At 38.9% G+C, this 23,427-nt stretch overlaps 1 protein-coding gene across 1 annotated transcript in view; it reads right to left on the bottom strand.

Annotated features, from left to right (window-relative positions):
• LOC134753512 (uncharacterized) overlaps positions 1-11,181 on the bottom strand; it is a 340,941-nt gene extending 329,760 nt beyond the window's left edge. The window contains exon 1 of the mRNA XM_063689408.1: positions 10,513-11,181. The gene's annotated coding sequence lies outside the window, so the exon portion shown is untranslated. The remainder of the gene's footprint in view (positions 1-10,512) is intronic.
• Between the last annotated feature and the right edge of the window lie 12,246 nt (positions 11,182-23,427).

Genomic DNA, 23,427 nt, shown 5'->3' with positions numbered 1-23,427 from the left:
AGGAGATACGATTCAAAACTTGTCAAAAATCGATGAAAACCTCAGGTAGCCCCTTAATATAGAAAAATGTATGTGTACAGCAGATTATGTAGATTTTTCTACGTAGACATTTTGAAATGTAGGTTTTTGCCTACAATTACATCGAATACAATTTGCGGTATTACTTTTTCTGCAGTGTAGCCAGTTTGCAAGTTTGCACGTGTTTAAAAATAGACTGTTACTAAGAGTTTTGAATGATTCACGGTTAGTTGCACTAGACTTACATTCACCCGCTATCTTAAGTCACCTGTGAACAACATGCATGTAACTGCGTCGAAATATCGGGAGCTCAAAAACAATACAAGACGTAATCACGGTCTATATCCCGGTCAATATAAGTCTAGTGAGACAGATACTATTATCACACAATCACGCATAGACAATTAGGACCATCAAATCCGTAAAAGTTACTTGTGTTTAGTGAGCGTTTCTGTCCTATGTCCTCTATTATTACACTCCAACTCACCCAAAATATCCCCGTTAGCTAATTATCACAGTATTTAGCGATTTTTGTTGTCTCCCTGCCGGTGAGTAAGGTTGCCAGCTTAACGAGGATGCGGGGTTGGTCGGCAACGCGCATGTAACTCCTCTGGTGTTGCAGGCGTACATACATAGGCTACGGAGACTTAACATCTGCTTGTTTGCCACCAACGTAGTATAAAAAAAACTAAGCCCTGGAGCATTTAAATAAAACACCAATGTATTTATACAGGCTGTCAAATTCGATTGAGGGTAATTAAAAATATGTCGTGATACTCAAGTGATATGCGTCGGTAAGCTAGGTTGAGGGCGTTAGTCTCTGTTGTCATACACCCTATATTCTATTACACCATAACCTTAAACTCCTTAAAACCTTATAATCAATTTTCATATTATTTATTTATTAACAAGATAGCATCAGAGGAAGACGAATACTAACATAATAATACTGTAATAAGTATGGCGTGTCAGGAATAAACCCTAGTAAAGGAACAAAACACTTGTGGTAAGCATAAGTAAAAGTACAAACTACAGACAGCTCGTATCAAGTCTGTAGGGTTCCTGGTTAAGTTGCTGATTAAGTAAATACTGTTTAAGGTTTGAATTAAAACTAACTTTGCAGGTTTCTCAAGGGAGGAGGTATATTATTCCAGACCTTGGACGCGGCATATTTAAAACTTCCCCGAAAAGCTGCTGTAGCGTGGCGCGGCGTCAACAATTGAATCCCACAGTTACGGCGTTCGCGGAGCTTAATACAAGAAAGTTTATTGAAGAGATATGGGGGGTATTATACTTAAGTACACCAAAGAGCAAACACGCTAAGTGAAGTTTACGACGGTGTTGCATTTTGAGGATCTTATGCCTATTTAGAAACGGTGTCACGTGAGCTCTCAACAGAATATTATACGCTCTCCTTGGTCTTCCCTTCTTCCTCTTTGCTTTAACTTTCCCTTCTATGATGTTTTAATAAATTCGTCGTGTCGTATCAGGTGCCCAAGCATCTTTCCTCTTCTATTATCTATAGTTCTTAACAAACTCCTCTTCTCTCCTACAATTTTTTATTTTTTTTATTTGGGGCATCAACAGCAATACAAAAAGTAATACAAATCATAGTGAACAGAAAACATAGCCAATAACAGATGTCCACAAAAGTACAATTAACATGCAATAACTAAGTGGAAACACAAAAAAAAAGAAGGGAGTAAAAAAGCATTTTATACAAACTAGATATGGCTTGCATAACATGTGTACGTGTGTGTTTTGAGTGCTATTGTACGTATCTTCGTTGGTTTTCTTTTCCGTCCAACTGATCTTTGCCATTCGACGCCAGCACCACTCAAAAGCCTCCAGCCTCTTCCTATCACGTTGTCATCCACCGTGTATTTTATTACACCAAACTCGGTCAGAAAAAGCCCCGTTAACTCAGTTAACAGCCAACGACAATAGCTAACATAAATCTGCCATAAAGAATATACGCCGTAAACATTTTATACGCCATTGGGCGCACGCACATGGGCCTAGATAATCGCAATTTCGCGACGTTGTAAAAACGAAGAAATTTTGAAATGTAGGTATGACAATAGACATTTACACGAAAAAACCGGACAAGTGCGAGTCGGACTCGCCCACCGAGAGTCCCGTACCCAAAGGGTAAAAACGGGACCCTATTACTAAGACTCCGCTGTCCGTCTGTCTGTCACCAGGCTGTATCTCATGAACCGTGATAGCTAGACAGTTGAAATTTTCGCAGATGATGTATTTCTGTTGCCGCTATAACAACAAATACTAAAAAGTACGGAACCCTCGGTGGGCGAGTCCGACGTTTTTTAGTATTTTAAATCAAATAATTGTTTGATATTTTACAGTTAGTATTTTGCTTGTGCTGGTGTGGTGAAAGATTTTGTGTTTCACTCGGTGGCAAAATTTGTTCAACCCTCGTGCCTTGAAACCCTCGCAACGCTCAAGATTCCATTTTTTCCGGCCCACTCGATACGCTCGTGGTTCAATTTTGAATCTTTCGCTTGCTCGGACCCGGGTATGTCCTTAAACTACGTCCAAAAGGACCCGGGTATGTCCTTAAACTACGTCCAAAAGAGAGGTATGGGCACTGTAAATGACATCTCGCTTTGTGTGGTAGGGCACAGGACAGCGGATGTCATTCCAGATCTAGAGCAGAGCCCAACTGGGGAAGTACCTCCACCTTACAGAAAACCGCAGCCAAATAACACTAGACCCTACTCATAGTGTTGTGTTCCTGCCGGTGAGTAAGGTTGCCAGAGCTCGAGGGAGAGGAGTGTTAGGGTCGGCAACGTGCATGTAACTCCTCTGGAGTTGCAGGCGTAGATAGGCTATGGAGACTGCATAACATCAGGCGGGCCGTATGTTTGTTTGCCACCGACGTAGTATAATAAAAAATATTTAAAAAAAAATATTAGCACGAGAGGTTAAACAACAACATGGCCCCATTGTAAAACAAATGATTATTAACAGGTATAGTGAAATATCAACAATACTCCAATTATTAGTGTTTTAAAATGGATCTCCTTAGAAAAACATAAAAGAAGACTATATAAATTGAATCTATATAAGCCATTAAACGTCAGTTTCGTACGGAACCCCTAATTACAGCAATTACTGACCCAAATTACCGGATCGATTTACATTTAAATCGGGATCGGGTCGGATCGGGTTGAATCAGATAAACAATGGATTTACGTAGGGTTTAAGACAATCTGTTTGAGTGAAATAGTTTCGTCACGAACATACTAAGCAAAAAGGATATAATAGGATAGAGCGGTACTGTCATAGTAAATTTTGTGACCACAGTAAATTCGCTGCCATCTATCGACACACTTTAAAACTAAAAATGAAGATTTATAAAAATACGATAAAATGTATATAAATATGGATAAATGATTTTATTTATTTGCATTAATTTTTTTTTATGATTTTGACCCATGTTTTTTCACTGATATGCGTTAAAATTGTTAAAAAAGAAATGAAACCGTCAACGCCCTCTATACGAGAGTAGGCCAAAGGTAGTGGCGCCATCTGATCGAGAATCAAGTTTTCTTGATTTTCGAGGCACGTTTATATCTATCTTTGTACTAAGTAATGTACCGTGAAATAGCCTACTTTGCTCCAAAATCGAAATTATATTTAAATTTTAAAATTAAGGGGATCTAAATTCTAATCCAATACCGAAATGACCTTCGATCTGAGTCCCTTAGTTTTCTAATGTTTTCAGGGTTCCGTACCCAAAGGGTAAAAACGGGACCCTATTACTAAGACTCTGCTGTCTGTCTGTCTGTCTATCCGTCTGTCACCAGGCTGTATCTCATGAACCGTGATAGCTAGACAGTTAATTTTTTTACAGATGATGTATTTCAGTTGCCGCTATAACAACAAATACTGAAAACAAAATAAAATAAATTTTCAAGTGTGGCTCCCATACAACAAACGTGATTTTTTTGACGTTTTTTGCGTAATAGTACGGTACCCTTCATGCGCGAGTCCGACTAGCACTTGGCCGGTTTTTTCTTATGCACACTAGTACAAGTACGCATATGTGGTATTTTCTATAAAAAAGGACCTTACTGTCAATGGCGCTTACGCCATTATTAACGATGCTCCGATATAAATACAATGCCGCGCGACGCTGTGCGGCGTAAGCGCCATCGATAATAAGGTCCCTTTTCATATAAAATGCCCCATATCTAGATAGATGTACAATTGTAGAGGATAGGTCAAAACCATTCAGTTTTAGCACTTACTCCGACGGTATAACGGACACATGTCGGCTACAGTCAACCGCGTAATGGCTGCAATTAGGCTCAATCTCGCTTATTAGCGGCGTAATGGAGTCGAGTGTACTTGCAACTTTAATGGTGAGATGCGAGGAGGTTTTGTTAAAAATACTAGGAAATAATCATCGCATAGGTAAAAGCCTACGCTAAAGCCCCGTTTGTATGGAGCCTTTTTAGGGTTCCGTACCGAAAGGGTAAAAACGCGACCCTATTTATTAACTAAGACTTCGTCTGTCTGTCTGTCACCAGGCTGCATCTCATGAACCGTGATAGCACTTAATTTTATCGTCATGGACTTATAAGTAGTAAGTTTCACTTCTCCTCGCACTTTTTAAATGTGTCGTTTTCAAGTAGAAGTGAAATTTGCTTGTATCTCTTTACGAATAACATGTCAGAGCGTCCTTGTGGTAAGCGACAATGTGATACCTTTTACTTGAGAACGACACAAATTATTATTTATCTCCACGGGACTTAATCGCGTAAAATAGTTTTAAATTTACCTCCGACGTTTCGAGGACGGCGTTGTCCCCGTGGTCTCGGAGAAGACAATAATAATAGATAATAATGAGTAAAAATCGTGAAAGTTTAAATCAGTGATTAACGACACAAATGTTAAACCAAATTTAATAGAACCCGCCACACCGGGGTATGCAATCGCTAAATGTTATTATTTAAGTTCTTCAGTAGGTAGGTAGGTACCAAAGAGGATATAATAAGATAGAGCGGTACAGTCATAGTAAATTTTGTAACCACTGTAAATTCACTGCCATCTATCGACATACTTTAAAACTAAAAATGAAGATTTATAAAAATACGTTCAAATGATTTAAATATGGATAGTTGATTTTTTTATTTGCATTAATTTTTTTTATATGATTTTGAACCATGTTCTTTTATTGATATGCGTTAAAATTATAAATAACAAACAAAACCGTCAACGCCCTCTATACGAGAGTAGGCCAAAACTAGTGGTGCCATCTGATCGAGAATCAAATTTTCGTGATTTTCGAGGCACGTTTTTTCCTTAGACTGTGTCCATCTATTACGGAGTTATATTAGGCCAGCACGTAGGTACCTAACGTCTTTTAATAATAGATTTCAGTGAAAACGCATCCACCTGGGATTCGAACCCGACGCATTAGCGCGGTATCTGCTTTCATTGCATTAAAGCAACGCTGTTCAGAATGCTTGCCGAGCGCATCGATTTTAATGGTTATTTGGCTCGGTGGCAAAATTTGTTAACCCTCGTGCCTTGAAACCCTCGCAACGCCCAAGATTCCATTTTTCGAAGCACTCGCTACGCTCGTGGTTAAATTTTGGAATCTTTCGCTTACTTGGATATCAATATTAGCACGAGAGGTTAAACAACAACTTTGCCCACTTGTAAAACACAATTTTTTTCACCACACCAACAGGGAAAATACTAACTGTAAAATATCAAACAAAATCAAATCGATTCAAAATGAATGTTATTAAATATTTCAAAAGTCAATTCTACCAGCAAACATAAGAAAACAACTCAAAATTTGTATTTGACTACTTTGCCTCACGTGTGAATAAAATGAAACTTTCTTATCAGTTTTTGAACAATCAAGAGACACTACCAACTGCCGGGCTAGCATATGATCGGCGCAACTAGGGTTTGCAATGCGGATCCGAAATGTATGAAATTATCTCCGAATAATCTCCGGATCTATCTGGATCCGGTTCCGCGGATCTTCCCATACATTTCAGATCCGTCGTGCAAACCCTAGGCGCGACAGTATCTCGCGGCGAGATAGACTACGCGTCCCTCTTTAATTAACATAGAAAAAGACGGATACTCTATCTCGCCGCGAGATACTGTCGCGCTGTATTATGGTGCCGTAGAGTACAGCCAGCAGTTTTTGTTAAATCGAAGCGCTTTTTTAGACCATATTATGGTCGGCAAAAGTATGAATAGCAATCTTCAGGCCTTTCTAGTAACTTCAGCCTGATTAAACGCATCATTCATAATTTGTAACAAACTTTGCAGAAATACTAAAAAAATGTAAATTATAACATTTAAAACTTTCGCGTTTTGAACATATATATATCCGGGTCTATCGCGAATTTATTTTGTTACCTTTATTTCCGACGTTTCGACACAGCGATGTCAGCATGGTTGCATTTTTATCACCTGTCACTTTCGCACTTACATACTTGTTAAAACGTGACAGGCATGGTGACAAGCGATAAAAATGCTACCGTGCTAAGCCCGCAGGTTTCACTTGTCGTGGTCGCGGCTAACTGCACCGGTGTCATGGTCGCGTTCTTGTCACTTGTCATATCATGCGTCACTTTCGCACTTATGTACTTGTTAGAGCGTGACAGGTATGGTGACAAATGATAAACAGCCGTCCATCTTAGCCCCGATGTCAGTGATGTCCCAGCAAAATGTCAAAACAGATTTTTGTGTGATTACCCGACAAAGCTTCCAAAGCTTTAGTTCCTAATTCGAATAGGGAATATTACTCGAAACTGCGTAGAGGGCGTCACTATCACTTGCATATTCGATCGATAGTGAGACAGATAACGAAATTTCGATTTTCGCGTTTCGCGGTAGGCCATCTGTAAACAAACCGCCTTGAATCTTGATGCATCAACATCATAGTGAAAACTTCTCAAAAAACTGTTTAAGGTACAGTATGTATAAGTTACTCTATGGTTTTCGATAGTTGCTAGTCATAGACATAGTATATACAAGTAGTTATAGACGCGCCACCGAGCGACCGGGGGTAAGAGAAAGAATATTCATATAAAATTTGGGCAGCATAGGATTTTTCTCTATCACTCTTATAAATTTTGGTATTTCGCCATAGCCTCTTACCTATGATGCCACCCGGTCGGTGATAAGGATAAAGCATGGCACTATTTTCTCTTTCCTCTTATAGGAATCGCAATAAGACTATCTTTCTCTATCAAAGAGTGTCAGGCCCTTGGTGCTAGTCCTGCACTCTGGCAGCAGAATTTTGCAGTAATACGTACAGTCGCCATCAGATATATCGGAGCGGCCGAGGTGTTCACAATATCTGAACACGCACTCTAACGCCTTGAGAATAGAGGCGTGTTCAGATATTTGTATCTGATGGCGACTGTTAGGGAACAAGTATACATGTTCGGCAAAAACTTAATTTAACTAATGTCACCAACCGCAATTCACGTCACCAAACACGGTAACGGTATCCCAACTTAAATTTAAAACGACATATTAAAGTTAAAAGGTAACTATGAAATGGAACACGTTTCATTCTGACAGTTGACGTGGGTTAAAGTCGTTACCTTTAACCGATTCGGGATAAAGGGGTGTTAGGTACTCTTAGATAGTATAAGTAAAAGAAGATTTTGCGATTTTGTGGCAAACCTTTATGGTCACATAGAGTACCTAAAAAAACCGGCCAAGTGCGAGTCGGACTCGCGTTCCAAGGCTTTCGTAAATCCGTACATTACACAATTTAAACAATGTATTTTTTATGTGAAACGTGAGTGAAATGTCTTTAAAAAACCGGCCAAGTGCGAGTCGGACTCGCGTTCCAAGGCTTCCGTACATTACACAATTTAAACAATGTATTTTTTATGTGAAACAAGTGAAATGTCTTTAAAAAAACCCGTAGGGGTCCGATCCAAAACTAAGTAATTAAGTCCGACTCACGCTTGACTGCACATTTCTTTTAGGTTTTCCTGTAATCTATAGGTAAAGAACTATTTTGTGTATTTTTTTCAAAAAGTTATACCCAGTAGTAAGATAAAGTAAGTAAAGATAGGGGGGGCATGGTAATTGTTTGCCTATTTTCTTGAATAACTTCAAAACTGTTTGTTCTAAAATTATAAAACATATATATTTGAGATTCTCACAATGAGCTCTTTCATTTGATATGTAACACGATAGTTTGAAAAACTAAATTTTTTAATTTTCTCCTTTATCCCCCAAAAGTGGCCCCCATTTTTAAAATTCATTTATTTACGTTACATGTCTATCTTTAAGGCCCAGGCAACCTAGCAATGGTATTGAGGTGGAGAAGTTTCCCCCCCCCTTCCCTAAATTCCAAGTGCCATACTGAGTGGTAGGTACGATAGTATATAGAAGATTTTGCGTTGCGCTGTAGTTTCGTGGAAAACCTTTATGGTCACACAAGAGTACCTAAAAAAAATGGCTTTATGATAATAGGTATTGCCAATGTCAAAAGTGTGCTCATGGCCCGGCGGGGGCCTAGAGGCCCAGAATCCTAGGAATGGTATTGAGGTGGAGAAGTCCCCACCCCTAAATTCCAAGTACCATACCGAGTGTTAGGTACTCTTAGATAGTTTATAACTGCTCTAGCGGCCTACCATAGAAGAAAAATTGACAATTAAATTTGAATCAATGGTATTAGATAAGGCGCTATTAATTCATTACGTAGTAATTGGGGGGAGGATATATAATAGCGTATTGCTTTGGTAGTTCGGTACTGTCCGTAAGTCTCATCAGTTTATTCTAGATTTGTCTTTATATAGTCATGCCTGCACCTATTACTGTTTATGTTTAGCCTGATGGTTGACTGGTAGAGAATGCCTTTAGGCATTAAGTCCGTTATTTGTACTTCATTTGGTATATTGTGCAATAAAGTTTAAAATATAATAAATCATAATAATAATACAAAAATACAAAATTAACAATAACATAAATAGCATTTTGTTAACCTTATATTAAGGAAATTTCAACTGCTTTCCTAATTTTTAGGGTTCCAAACCCAAAGGTCCGTCTGTCTGTCACCAGGCTGTATGTCATGAAGCGTGATAGCTGGGCGGTTGAAATTTTAACAGATGTCTTTCTGAGTTTTGAATGATTCACGGTTAGTTTCACTAGACTTATATTGACCGGGATATAGACCGTGATTACCTTTTGTTTTGTACAAAAGGTAATCACGGTCTATATCTCGGTCAATATAAGTCTAGATGTCTTTCTGTCGCCGCTATAACAACAAAAGTTTGGACCCTCGGTGGGTGAGTCCGACTCACTTGTCCGGCTTTTTATAAATTAAAATGCTATGATAGATGTAATTTAAATAAATTTAAACCTCAAAAAGGCATGAATGAAAATGGCACCTAGTTATTTTTATCGATGCCTTGGAATTAAAAGCAAAAATAAATTTATTTAATATAGCTATCAGACATAAAGGAAAAGAAATATATTTTAACCACTAATTTAAGATTATAAATATTATAATAAACTAATAAAACTACAGTAGCTACCTAGATTTCCTGTATTTGAACTTTTTTATAAAAAATGTTTGCATTAAATTTCAAGGCAAAAAGAACCTAATTTGGCTAAAATATAAACCAAATAATATAACATAAAGATGCATACAAAAAAACGCTTGAATTAAAAGAACAGGAAAATAAAGATCAACCAAAATGCTTCCTTTATATTATAAATAATAAGGAAGTTGATAATAAACTAAGAAATTAATATAATTCTCATTGCTCTTGTAATGTAAGCATCAAATTACTTTTCTTTTCAAAAGGCAAAGCTATAAAAGGTCCTTTACAAAGAGCACAGTCTAATCTCTGTGGAATGTAATTCAATATGCTGCATTTAAAACCTGTTCAACTATTCAGGTTTCAAGACAGGTACTTTTGCTATACTCGATTCGCTGACTTACGTATATTTCATTTTCATTCACAAACTTTCTCACTAAATACGACGAAAACGAACGATAATAGGTTACGAAATTGAGAATTTGACATTATAAAACACCCACGATAATAACAGTATTTAAAAAGTTGGCTGTCCCTATCAAATCAAATGTCAAAGCACAATAGAAAGATGTAAATCTGTGATAATAAAGAAAATTCACGCGATTTTGTACACACAATGGTGTTTTATCTATTTAATTGTATTTTGGACACGACATTTCATGTTTTGTGACAATGGGTTAATTTATTATTTTATAAAACAGACATGAAAGACGTAAATTATTTATTTTATTACTTGGTTACAATGGCTGTTTGTAATATTACCTCTACAAAGTAATTAAATTAGTAAAAAAAAAACTTTCTGACACTGTCGAGAAGATAATCTATGACATTTATATTTTCTTTTACAATAGTCTTGACAATCAATATGTGATAAATGATAAGAGAGAACTGAGTGAATAAATAAAAGTTAAATAATGTTTTGTTTACTAACCTGCTTTTGATGGATTGAAAACTTGAATGCAAAACAAATATTCCAGTACAAACACTATTCACTAAAATAAAATCACTTTAACTGCCTCCGGAACCACGTTGTTTATTTAAAAAAAACATTCGTATTGCAATAACCGGTACGATATTGACCCGAGCCTTTATGAAACCATAGGGAAAACATGCATTTTTTATTAAGTTATATCGATTCTACGCGAGTCGAGCTTCCACAATAGTAAAGCTCGTGAAGCGTTGTCCGAACCAACAGGATCTTTTATGTAACAATATAACCACAAGCACCTTCGTAATTTCATTAATAACACCTAAAAATCGATTCCACAACACAGTTCACTACAATTCGAACTCAAGACTGCGGCGGTGTGTGAAATTCATTATTTTACTACATAATAGTCGTGTATTATAACCTGCTGCGGCTACTACGCATTTTATAACGAGTTAACAGTGTTATTTATATTTTTTTCAGTATTTGGAACAATTTCCGTTGTCATTTTTCTATGATTATGTATCAAACAATAAGAACCGACGGGAAAACGCGACGTCCGCACGCTACGCGAGTTAGCGATGACACTAAAGTCGAGATAGATGTCGCACTACTCGCCGCCATTATAGAAAATGGCGACCGACACCAGCCGTCAAACAATGACAAACGAATTTCAACCATAACTTATTACAATACAGTTGAAACTGCAATATCAGTCTTAGGTCATTATAGAAGTTTTCGATTGTATAACACGACTAATTTAAAAACATCGCAACCACTACTATTACGAGCAGCGTGTCATGTGTTTTTCGAGTGTTACTATAATTTTCTTACATCTCGCTCTCTCCAAGTTTTAGCTCATATGTGTAAGAGAGACGTGTATATTTTAAGTACGCCTGCGCGAAGCTCGTCCAATTTGTTTCTTCCATAATGTCGTTTTACACCATGTTCGCCCTTAAGACCTTGTGATAAGACATATAGATTATGTCGTAATTAGCCATATCCAAGTGATTAATCAAATTATTTTTATTGTTCAACTACCAACAGTAACACGGTGCCGGATAAAGCTTAGTATAACAATAAAGAATTTTAGCTTGGAGCCATAACAATTAATTTGTAGATATTTTGTTTCCGATCATAAAACTAGCACAATAATTTTATTACTGACATTCGAGTCTATTCCCGTTTATACTGTTTATCTCTTAAACAATATAAGTACCTAATATAACTAAACGGAGACGCCATGTCTGTAATTTTCTGTACAACATTCTGCCGATTTTTGCGCGGGAGGGGAATTTCAAATGTAAACGTAACGTAAAAAATAGCCATGTCAAACATAAACGTCAGCCCAGTCTATACATTGTGTATGACCATTGGCCGCCTATTTTCGACAGAGGGGAACGCCTGTTAACGGCTATTCCGTTTGGTTATATCCTCTAAGGTTTATCGCTGTGGATAAAACACCTGTCACATTTTGACAATTATACCTAATACCTATAAACGTGACAGCGTCTTCCGGTTCGAGCGCCATCTTGATAGTTAGCATCGTGATTAATTACTTTGTTTTTTGCTTATTAATATTGTTTAAAGTGTAATATCGATAGCTTATTATACAGTAAACTAATGTGGTAGTGTGCAGTGAATGGAGAATTAATTTTGAAGCGCGTTTAACCACCATCTTGGAGTCAACGGCCGGTAGTCCACGTGCTTCTTGTAAAGACTAGCTATCGATTTACAAGAGCTAACAAATCACCGTACACTGTCTTGTACAACCGTACAATTTTTGTCGTTTGTAAACCTCTCAATACCTTGATACTGGCGAAATAGTCCCACTGGGCTGAAGCCATAATTTTAAAAGAAGAAGAAACGTGACAGCGATGAACACGATGAACATCTTACATCATAGACCCAACTGTATCTTTTTTTTTACAAATAACATCCAGATTAGAGCGGCATTCCGATTTCGGCCACAGCGACTGTGTGCTCTGGAGTAGGCATGGAATTTTTAATTCTCGTTTAAATTAGAGTATTGACTAGGTATTGATATTACGATACAGAAAGCTTAATTTAAAATGTTTTAGGATTATAAACACACACACGCGCGCACGCTCGTAGCCACGTACGCACGCACGCACATGTACACGCACGCACACGCACGCCCGCCCTTTTGTGATTCTCTGATGTTAATTTTTAGGGTTCCGTACCCAAAGGGTAAAAACGGGACCCTATTACTAAGACTCCGCTGTCCGTCTGTCCGTCCGTCTGTCCGTCCGTCTGTCCGTCCATCTGTCCGTCCGTCTGTCCGTCTGTCTGTCTGTCACCAGGCTGTATCTCATGAACCGTGATAGCTAGACAGTTAAAATTTTCACAGATGATGTATTCCTGTTGCCGCTATAACAACAAATACTAAAAACAGAATAATATGTATATTTAAATGGGGCTCCCATACAACAAATGTGATTTTCTTGCTGTTTTTTCCGTAATGATACGGAACCCTTCGTGCGCGAGTCCGACTCGCACTTGGCCGGTATTTTTTAATTTTATTTATTACGCAAAAAACGGCATAAAAAAACACGTTTGTTGTATGGGAGCCCCCCTTAAATATTTATTTTATTCTGTTTTTAGTATTTGTTGTTATAGCGGCAACAGAAATACATCATCGGTGAAAATTTCAACTGTAGTATCACGGTTCATGAGATACAGCCTGATGGTGACAGACGGACAGACAGACAGCAGAGTCTTAGTAATAGGGTCCCGTTTTTACCGTTTGGCTACGGAACCCTAAAAAGAGGCGCCAACACTTACAACTGTATAAATAAGTAATTCTTAAACTGAATAAACAATTTTTCATTTTCATTTTCATCTGATATCACACATTTTCTTCGAAAGCTACTTGCGATGTTATTCAACGTACTTACTTGCATTAGGTACAGTGTTTGTTAGTTATTAAATCAAATCAAAAATAATTAAATTTATTGTCAGGAGCAAAGGCCTGAAAGGCCCAAGGCAAGACAGGGTCATTGCGCTAGTTTCCGTCCATGCTCTAGTTTTCATCCACTTGACGGATTAGCAAATAATATATTTCATTTTTAACTTGCTACTTGCGAAATATAATTTTTATGTAGATAGATTATATTGTGACAAGGATTGCAATAAGTCCAAATTTGTGCAGCAATATAGGTTTATATTCAAATTTGTGACGTCGATAAGGTTGATTTCGTATTGAAGCTATATGGAAATAGCGCCTTATTGACAACCGACAATAAGTACCCTTTAGGTTGAAAATGGCACATTTCATCAACTGGACGAAAACTAGCGCAATGACCATATATTCCGTCGCTGTATGAAAGTGAAATACAGAAATACTTAACAGACTAACAGTAGTAGGTAGTAGAAATAGAGTAGCGAGACAACATTATTTTTATCCAAATACCTATACAAAAAGGTAATGGCTCCTTTACAGTCTATTACACGATGGCCCAGCGTAAGCCAGTCGCCAGTCCAAGGGACGGATTTATGCGTTAGAGGGAGCAAGTGATATTGCTATCTAATTCCATAGCTGCGTCCGTTGGACTGACCTACGCTGGGCCATCGTGTAGAGGTGCCATTACCTTCGTCGATCGCATGGTTACCGTATGAATGAACTTACGCGGTACTGCTAGAGAAAGTGCAAAAAGCTTTCCTAAGGTTTTTGTACAAGAAGATTTATGGGTACTACCCGTTCCTGTATCCAACCAAGTATCTCTTGGGAACCCTTGGATACAATTCATTAAAAGTCAGACGGACCTTTAGTTTGCTATCTACTGCGTGTCGAACACTGCGCGGAGAGTCAGATTGTCCGGAACTTGTGAGCCGCCTCGTGCGACTGTTTGTTCCAGATGTCTCCAGAATAGATCTCAGGCCGCGGAGACGCGTTCTTTTAGCTGTGCCGGCTGCGCGAACTGTGTCGCGAAGAAACTCGCCACTGCCGCGCGCTCTCTCTCTACTTAATGCGCTCTTGGCGTCAGCACCGGAATGCGATCTGAATTTAGGGCTCGCGGTCGAATCCGTGTTTCGTTTACACGTTTCGAATACCCGTTTCCGAATAATACGTAAACGGTTTTCTGGCCCGTTCCGCACGTTTAATTAAGAAACGTGTAGTTAAGACCCGTGTACACGGATAAACGGGTATTCGAAGATACGTATCTTATTTATCCGTGGCTCCGGACACGTCCTTGACGATAGTAGCGAAGGAACGAACGCCAGCTACAAATGAATGGACAAAAGATTCATGACGAGTTTCTGTCATATTTAACCTTATTCCGTGGGTCATAGAGTCGAAATTCAATAAACGGTTTAGAAAACCCTTTCTTGAGCAGGTAGTTTTTGCTTGCAATAGGTATTACGAGTATTCACGCTTCTTATCAAAGTAGTATTTTATATAGCACTTTAAATAGCTACTTTTTTTACGTTGCGGGTTAGCAATAAAATAAAATAAAAACCTGCTAGTACCTATTTAAAAAAAATTAGAACCATCGAGTTCAGTATGTAGGCAGGAAGTCAAACAAATGTTCGAAATTGGAATTAGGTAAGTATTTATAAAAAAATACATTTTTAACTTGCTTCTTTATTTTTAGTTTAATTTGAAAACATGATATAAAATTGTATTTCTTGTCATGTAATGTAGTGTAGGTACACCTTATAAAACAAAGTCCCCCGCCGCGTCCGTATGTCTGTCTGTATATTCGCGATAACCAGACCTCACCTGTGAATGAAGTTTTTTTTGGGAATGTGTATATTTTGTTAAGGTTTTGTTTAAATTGGTAGAAATATGACGATGTTTGCTAATGAAGTTAGAAAAAATCACGCTGGCCAGGAGCTTAATCGGAAACGCTGCCCAATCTATTTGAGATATAACGACACAATGTATGGTGGAAAAAAGTCTACAAAAAAGTGCGCGATGGCTGTCTGTCTATATTTTAAGAATAATTAACCCATTATTAACTTCTAAAAAAACCGGACAAGTGCGAGTCGGACTCGCCCACCGAAGGTTCCGTACAAAATTTAATTTTAAATTTTAGTTGTTATAGCGGCAACAGAAATACATGTGTAAAAATTTCAACTGTCTAGCTATCACGGTTCATGAGATACAGCCTAGTGAGTGGTGACAGACAGGTGGATGGAAGTCTTAGTATTATTGGGCTTCCGATGTGAATACTTGTTACAGAATGTATTTTATTATGCTTGACTCTCCATGCGAAGCCGGGGCGGGTCGCTAGTTATTAATAAACACTTTAATTCAATTTGATAAAATTGCACCTTCTCAATAAATTCTAATTGTTTTTGCTCTAGGTACCTCTTACCATAGTAAAACGCTTTTTAGTGCGGCGCGGCTACAAAACAATGGAAAACATTTTCTTGTGCAGATGTTTTGACCTTATTACAACGACATAAAGCTTATAATTCGCGGTGACACTTGCGATAATAGTTTGGGAACCTACATGTTTTCGACGATGACAAACAAAAGGATATTGGAAAACAATGGATGGATGGACCATTTAAGTTTATTACCTGAACGCTAGTGAGAAAGTGACCAAAGTGAATTATGAATAATTACCAATTTGAGATCTATCTTAATGTATTTAGCAATATTATCGCAAGTTATCCAAGGTAGTATGGGTTTTTATGGTTCTTGGGTAAAATTCTGCTTTTCATTTGAGCATGATTACTCGATAATCCCGCTTTTGTGTACCTAACTTTTTTTGCGCCGTTGGCAGGTTTGTTGTTTTCGCAAAGCAGTAATACACCCGAGATAAAAATAACCACGAAATAATTAAACTGTTATTTTTAATTAATATTGTATTCTGTCTGCACACCTATTATTAACGAAAAAATACTATACCATTATGTAATTATTAAAAAAAACTATGATCGATATCAAATTTATGTAATTAGCTTAGAAGCAATCGGTTTTATTAAATGATATAAATAGTTTAAAATAAAAATTATATATACCTACTATTAAACATAGGAAGATGGCTCAGTACCTATGTTTTATCAATACGGTCAATTAAAAAAAAAGTAATTGTACGGTTTTATGAAACCATTGTAGGCATTTAACTAAAAAATTTCGGAAATTAATTTGAATTACGGTATTAAAATGCGGTTTTAATGTTAACTTAATAAATTGGGGCGATAGAATAAAAGTTTTACTTTTAAAAATCGTACGACAAACGAATTCATCTGAAGTCAACATAATAATAGTGGAAAGTGGACCTTGTTACCATTGTACATTGGCTCAAACTGGTTCGGAGTATTCAGACCCGTTCGGAACGGTCTTAAGTACCCGTGTAAACGGAGATACGTGTCTGAGATACGTTTCTTGGGAACGTTCCTTCGAAACGTTTTCGAATCCCGGCGGTTCCGTGTAAACCGGGTTCTTAGTACCGCCGGGCTTAAGAACACGGGTATTCGTTTCGGCGTGTAACACGGATACCGGGAGCCCTAGATCTGATTGCATGGCGATGGGTGGCTGTGAGAAACGAAAGCTTGAGGTTCTGTGAGGTGATGGATGCTAGGCCCTCGAGTGTAACGTAATGTTTGTTATCCGTGTGTGAAATGTAATGTAATACTTAGTGTAATGATTCTATGTTGTTATGTGTTAGTTTCATGACGTATTGGTTTATTGTAAAGTCGTGTAAACGTATTTATAAAATAAATAAAAATAAAAGGCCGCGTGTCGAACATCCCGAGATAGGTACTCTGGGACCATGAATCTAGTATAACTGGATCGGTCAAGAGGGGCGGGGGGAAATTACCGTCTTATGTATCTTTCAGTAGGAGTAGCAGAGAAAGCGCTATTCCCCACCGTAAATTTAGTATGGTTTATGGTGGGCTACAAATCTTCTCCACAATCATATTGTCGAATTGCGTATGTTTTGTCCCTCACGGGCGCACGCGTATAGCTGATCTATGTAATGCTATTAGGTCTATGTCTGGGACAGTTTAACGGTTTTTATGATTCCTTCCAAACATAAAATATATGTAATTTGATATATCTAACATTCGTCCCCTCTAGCTACTTCTTCGTGATGAATGCTTTATGACACTTTATGTTGAACGTAAACGCGATCGTGCCTTCCGGCATTCGTTTGCGTCGCTGTCAGAAAGTACCTATTCATAATTGCAAAATTTCCGCAAGGAAAAATTTCAGAAACTTCTCATATTTACTATCATTTATTTGCATAAAATACATATGGGGCATTTTCTATGAGAAGGGACCTTGTCGATAGCGCTTACGGCGCACAGCGCAGCGTCGTCAGCGACTCGCGCGGCATTGTATTTGTATCGGAGCATCGTATATAATGGCGTAAGCGCCATCGACAATAAGGTCCCTTTTTATAGAAAATACCACATATACGGAGGTACTTACTTACTTCCGTTGGCGCTACAACCCTTTGTGGGCCTCCACAATCTTCCTCCAGTTATCGGGGTGCCTGGCGACCTTTTTCCAGTTGGTAAACTTTCCCATCTTCCTGAGATCTTCTTCTACACAATCCATCCAACGCTTCTTAGGCCTTTCGGTCTTTTTTGTTGCGGCGTCCACCTTGTCATTACTTTTGCTGCCCTCTTGTCCGGCATCCTTTCAAAATGACCCGTTCATCTCAGCCGCTGCGACTTACAGAACCTGACGATGTTCTCGTGCTCTATGAGTAAATCCAACTCGTGGTTCATGCGTTGACGGCAGATATCATGTTCTTTTACAGGACCATAGATCTTTCTGAGCACTTTTCTTTCGAACACTGCAAGTTTTAGTTCGTCTCTCTAAGTTAAGGTAAACGAAATTAATAATTTAAATCTAAAATAGGCCCTTGAGGCATTGTATCAAGAATGGCGGACTTTTACTCGCTGTATCGCAATGCTGATACGTTGTGCGAGGAAGCCACCAGCTCTTCGGTCACCAGGTACGTCAACCAGACGCTTCGCGATTTCTGCATATTTTTGTATAGGGATTGAAAATTTCCATTTCCTTGTAATTTTAATGGCATTAAGTATCATAAATGAATACTATTAATGATACGCAGACGTTGGGTACACAATTATATTAAATTAAATCATCATAACATTAATAACACAGTACAGAAATCAGACATTCATTTTGTAACGCTGTGACATTTGACATAGAACTCTAGTCAAGTTCACTAACCTGCCAATATAAATCTATACATACTCAACAAATACAATGAGAATAAAAATTAATAATATATGGGCTCGAAGCAGCCACATTAAAGAATCTATACAAATTCTTATTGAGTAAGTAATTAATTTGTGTAAATAAAAATAGGCAGATAGAGATGTCAAACCAACTTGTCAGTAAATAAGAACAGAAAAACGATACTCATCCTTTTCTTTTGGATGCTAGTACTAGTGTAAGACAAGATAGTATGATTCTCTCTGTCTATGTTTGAAATAAGACAGTCCTTTGACAAACTATAGGTACAAAATTCCACCTGCTCCAGTGACAGACATTGGCCAATCTGTAACTTGATTTTCTTATAAAAAACTTTTCTCATATTTTTTCATTAATAAACCATCTGTGATATAAAAGACAGTTTGACAGTTCAGCCGTTAAGTCGGAAAATTTTTCGGAGAAAATATATTATCATTTAAATTCTGAAAAATATCACCCTTTTGCGACAATTTGTGCGAAGCCTTCATGTCTGCTTCATGTAATATATAATCTATAAAGAAAGTTCCCCCGCTCGAACAGTTCGAATATAATATCGAATATGGATATGAACCGAAGTATATCCTTCTTTTTTCCACAATCGGAACCAAATTAACTCGAGTGCTGGGAACCCGCTCCGCGGGCGCTCTGTTTACAGTAGCTTTCCTCTACAAAGCGGGAAAACGCTGGGATCGGCTACGCGTGTAGCGCTACGAAAACGTTGGCGTTGGCAGTGAATGTTTTAAGGACACCCGCATAAAGTACTTTCGAGTAATACGATCATCTTTGTTACTTGTAAACAATGCAGCCTCCGCCGCCGTTGGGCTGAAAACTCAAGAAAGAAGGGGCTGCTACCCTGTACCCACTGTGACAACGTCTAATTCTATTGTGTCATGTTTTTGACTTTTAAAGTGATTTTTATTATTAATTTATTATTTTCTATTTAAGAAGTTACCTTAAGCTAACATAATTATTGTTTTATAGTAAGTATTTTAAGTTTTTTTTTAATTACTTGTAACCTAAAAGCAGCCCAACTTTACAACCACCATTAATCAATGGAATGCTGCTGCGTATGTAAAAGGACTTTCACAACATCAAAAGGACTACACATACATCAGTCTCGGATCCACCACGTTCGCGTGTGCCCAGTTCCCCCCGCTCCGACTAGAAATTCCGCTCCAAACTCTTCTCGGTAAGCTCAAACAGTCAACGCCTTTAATAAAGCGCATACCGCGTGGTGCTAGGCCCGCGGTGGCTGAAGCTCTAACTACTACCATAAACAACTGTTTGAAAAACAATAGCATAGATTCTTGGCGCGACCTCTTAACTTTTTCTTTCAAAATTTTATATGTTTCTGACAATAATGACAATGTTAGCCTTACTCAGAAAATTAAAAAAAATATCCTGGCGTCTGAGTTGCCTGCAGCCACAAGGTCACCCCGAGATCGGAGCAATAGATTTAATTTGTGCAAAAAAGTCGAGGATAAAGTACATGATGGCGACCTTAAAGGAGCTGCGCGTCTCCTTTTCTCAAATGATTCACTCGCACCCGACACCCCAGAAACGGCAGCTGCGTTACATGCTAAACATCCCCCAGGCCCTTTCATCCCTATATTTGTCGACACTCCTTCAGATCCTCCAGCTTGTCTGCACGCCTCAACCGAAGACGTAACATCAGCTCTCGCATCCTTCACAAAAGGGTCGGCGTCAGGCTTGGATGGCATCTCCGCCCAACATCTTCAAGACCTCACTAGTCACGGCACTGGAGTAGCTGGTGAAAAACTAATTGAGAGCATTTCAAAACTTATAAACCTTATGCTTTTAGGGGATGTCTGCCAGGACGTGACGGCTGTTATTTATGGAGCTAACCTCATAGCCCTTTCTAAGAAAGATGGTGGCGTGCGCCCAATTGCTGTTGGCGCCACATTCCGTCGGTTAGCTGCCAAAGTTTGCGTACGACATACACGGGCTAAATTACAAAATCTTTTCGAGCCCGTACAGGTTGGTTTCGGTACTCGTGGAGGCTGCGAGGGTCCATGCGGTACGTACTTTTGTTCAAACCGACTCATGTGAGGTTCTAATAAAGATAGACGTAAAAAACGCATTCAACTCGGTTAACAGGGACACACTACTTAATGAAATTAAAATTCATGTACCAGAGATTTATAATTTCCTATTGCAATGCTACCATAGTCCATCCAAACTAGTCCACAAAGATAACGAAATCCTCTCGGCCGTGGGTTGCCAACAAGGCGATTCTCTGGGCCCCGCCATATTTAGTCTGGCTATAAACCCGATAATCCATAGTCTTACGTCCAAGTTGAACGTATGGTACTTGGATGACGGCACCCTCGGTGGAGATTCACAAACAGTCCTGGCAGATTTATCCATGATCATTCAAAAATTTCGTGACATTGGTCTCAAACTTAATCTTGATAAATGTGAATTATTTATTTCTGAAAATCTAGAACCATCGTTGGCACACCAGGTACTTCAAAATTTCACGAATTTGGCCTTAAACATTAAAGTTTTGTCTAAGGATAATCTTCATTTACTCGGCTCACCAATCTTTGATGAGGCCATTCCATCTGTTTTGGCTAAATCTCTTTCAAAATTTCGTGATAACTCGCAACGCTTAGCCAAAATTAGTAGCCACTCCGCCCTATTTATTTTGAAATTTTGTTTACTGGTTCCCAAATTTACATACTTACTCCGTTGTTGCCCGATTTGGAAATGCACTAATTTGGTCCAACCACTCGACATTCTTTTAAAATCACAACTTCAATCAATCCTTAATGTCCGTTTTAGTGATCAGGGTTGGGCCCAAGCCTCTCTACCAATAAGATTTGGTGGCATTGGTACTCGCAAAATCTCGAGTGTGGCTCTGCCGGCATTCTTGTCTTCAATCCATGGCACGTCTGTTCTCGCAGGTAAAATCCTCAAAGCCCCATCGGCAACAAACTGCGAGATCGCGTGCCTGATTGAAGCCAGGAATGCCTGGCTAGCTGAATTGCCGGATGTGCCATCTAGACCCGAGAGGCAAAGGGCCTGGGACAACTTAGCCTCCACTGCCGTTTTGAAAGGTTTAATTGACACGTCGTCGGGAAGAGACCGCGCAAGGCTCCTAGCTGTGTCCAGGCCAGAGTCGGGACAATGGCTGCACGCCTATCCTTCACCCAACACCGGCACATTTATCGACCCAACTACTCTTAGAATTGCCATCGGTCTCCGGGTCGGGGCTGATGTATGTGTGGACCACAGCTGCACCTCTTGTGGAGCCTCCGTTGATCGCCTCGGCCATCACGGACTAGCCTGCTCCTCGGGCGCCGGCCGCCTATCCCGTCATGCCGCGCTTAACGACATCCTGAGGAGAGCGCTCGTCAGCGCCAACGTCCCTGCGGCTCTGGAGCCCCAGATCGCAAGGGATGACGGCAAGCGCCCCGACGGGATGTCGTTGATCCCCTGGCGGATGGGTCGCGCGCTGGTGTGGGACGCCACCTGCGCAGACACGTTGGCGGCGTCCTACATTTCAGCCACCAGCAAACAGGCCGGGGCGGCGGCTGACGTCCGAGAACGCTTCAAGGCGAATAAATATAGTTGTCTCGGCGCACACTACGAGTTTGTGGCTTTTGGCGTCGAGACACTAGGCCCTTGGGGTAAGGGGGCACGGGGGCTCCACAAAGCGCTTAGCAAACGCCTGAGGGAGGCCACAGGTGACCCTCGCGCAGGCGGCTTTCTCGCGCAAAGATTGGCTATAGCAATCCAGCGCGAGAATGCCGCCTGCGTGATGGGCACCTTGCCTAGGGGGCAAAATTTAGAAGGGCCTTTTATGTAAGTATTTTTAAGTTTATTTTTACTTTAGTATTATTTAGTATTATTATTTAGTTTGTAATTTGTTTATTGTTTAAGTATCTTTTAGTTTTTTCTTAATTCTTTCTGTAATTTATTTTAGTTAAATAAATATATTTCACACTTTATTATAAAAGTGTCCTACCATCTGTGATATAAGATCACTTTTTCAAATATAGAAAAAGCATTTTTCTTACAAAGTCTGTTGGAAACATCACAGAAATTAACCCAGTGAGCGAATGAAAGCAATCGCGCCACAAAGCGCCCGCCTCGGGGTTTGAGTCTTGTAAAAATTAACTTTAAACTGAAACGGGACTTAAGAGCGCTTTATGGAAAGAAAATTACGGTGATCTTGGTCTGTTGTAGAAAAAGTTTAGTTTTTTTATCTGTGGCCTGGTGCCATTGCCTGTTCAGGTGGATGAAAAGTGTGTTTGAAGGGATCATTAGATTAATATCCTGTCGCCGGGCGGACACTTTCCTGAGAGCGAATGAGAAAGGAAGGTATTATGCTATTTCCCTTTTAGGAGGAATTAAAAAAAAGGGTTTTCTTCTGACAAGATTTGCTTGACCAACTATAGTTTGTCAAAGAACAGTCTCATTTCAAACATAGACAGAGAAAATTATACTATCTTTGTTTTACACTAGTACTAGCACCCAAAAGAAAAGGATGAATATAGTTTTTTTTTTCTTTTTTACTGCCAATTTGGTTTGACCAACTATATAGCTAGATAAGCTAGTCCAATGAAAATAAATCTTGTCCGTAGTTTAGAAACCAATTTAGCCTCCGATTTCCAATTCATCTTGTCTATAAAGTGTGATGTTATCTAAATTAAATGTAAATAAATTAAGTTCCTGACGTTCCC

This window comes from Cydia strobilella, chromosome 27, assembly GCF_947568885.1.
Source record: "Cydia strobilella chromosome 27, ilCydStro3.1, whole genome shotgun sequence".
Classification (NCBI taxonomy): domain Eukaryota; kingdom Metazoa; phylum Arthropoda; class Insecta; order Lepidoptera; family Tortricidae; genus Cydia; species Cydia strobilella.
This window is presented reverse-complemented; position numbering and strand designations above follow the sequence as displayed.